Source organism: Chinchilla lanigera, unplaced genomic scaffold (assembly GCF_000276665.1).
Source record: "Chinchilla lanigera isolate Chin_1 unplaced genomic scaffold, ChiLan1.0 scaffold00012, whole genome shotgun sequence".
NCBI lineage: Eukaryota > Metazoa > Chordata > Mammalia > Rodentia > Chinchillidae > Chinchilla > Chinchilla lanigera.
In genome coordinates, this window is record NW_004955413.1 from 28,485,539 (window position 1) to 28,486,893 (window position 1,355).

A 1,355-nucleotide genomic window follows, 5' to 3' on the forward strand; every position below is an offset into this window, starting at 1 on the left:
CCTGGGTGTGTGGGGGGTCATGCTTTGGTCCAATGGACTCGGAGCACCAGGCATACAGCAGGTGCTTACCAAATGTGTATCCAGAGGTGGCAAGAGACGGCGCCTGGGAGCTGAGAGGAGTTCTGCTAGAACCGAGATGGAGATAAAGCTAGTCTTGGAGGACAGGAGTACAGGAACTTCTCTGCTGTCATCCCAGGGACCAGGAGAGCAACTGTGTCTTTTGGGATGTCAAAGCCGGGGTCCAGCCTGGCTTTGTCCTGGGCAGGCACCAGGGGACACCAAGCCCAGTCTCCTGCATCCTGCAGCCTCAGAGGGAAAGGTGCCCCAGGGAGAGTCTGGGGCGCCCTGCCGAGCATGGGGCTGGAAAGCGAGGTCCAAAGACAAGGAGACAGAAGCCTCTGCCCGCTCCACAGCCCGAGGTGCTCCCTTCCTCAAGATGCTGGAGCAAGCTCTGAAAAGATAAACCTGATCAGGTCAAGTCCCTGCTCAAAATCTTCCATGGCCCCCACGCCCCATCAATCCTGTTTGCCCCTTAGGCCGGCAGCCAAGCTCCCGAACGTCTCCCTTGTCTCTGATGGGACAGAACTCCCTTCCCCAAAGGCGTGCGCACTTGCACCTGTGACTCCGTCTGCCTGGGCGCCTTCCACCCTGCTCTAGGGCACACTCCTGCCGCGGGGGTGTCCACCTCCGAGAGGCCCCCCTTCCCGTCTGCATCCCTGGCTTCATCTGCCTCCCTCAGCAGGCTGGTCTCTCCGAACTGGGGACCATGTAAGGAACCCCGGTGGGGTTTGTGAGTGGGTTGGGGAAGGGAACCCACCATCGTTTGCTGAGGGGCCCGAGCTGGGCCTCTGATGGCTACAGACCCTTCCGGCCTCTCTATCCAGGAGGTCCAGGCCAAGGCGACCTGCCACCCCAGGCCCTGGAGACACTCCTCCTCCCCCGCGCCAGGACTAGAGGGCCGCAGAGCCTCTCAGACTCCCCAGGGTGGCACCACTGGGCTCAGAGCACCGCTCTCCCCCTGAGACGGGGCCTCCATCTACCCAGGCGCTGGGCTCTCCCAGCTCCTGCCTTGCTTACCTGGCCCACTCTGAGTGAGGCAGCCACCGGCCACCCACTGGGCAGGGCATGGGGCCCCCAGGGGCAGAGCTGGGGCGTCAGGAGGGGCACCTCGGCTTGCTCACGCTGGGATCTGGGGGACAGCAGGGCCAGTCCCGGGGCCCGAGCTGCAAGGGCGGCCCAGGGTGCCCCAGTGGCTCAGGGAGGGGGACGCGGCGCCCCGGAAGGAGCCGCGCGCGCCCCTGCACACGGAGCCCGGGCGGCGGCCGCGGATCTGGAGGTGAGAGCGCCCCCGCCCG

The 1,355-nt window shown here is 65.2% G+C and overlaps 1 protein-coding gene across 1 annotated transcript in view; it reads left to right on the top strand.

Annotated features, from left to right (window-relative positions):
• Positions 1-1,006: 1,006 nt before the first annotated feature.
• The window catches only part of Mpped1 (metallophosphoesterase domain containing 1), a 72,333-nt gene continuing 71,984 nt past the window's right edge, over positions 1,007-1,355 (top strand). Inside the window, exon 1 of the mRNA XM_005379441.2 lies at positions 1,007-1,336. The gene's annotated coding sequence lies outside the window, so the exon portion shown is untranslated. The remainder of the gene's footprint in view (positions 1,337-1,355) is intronic.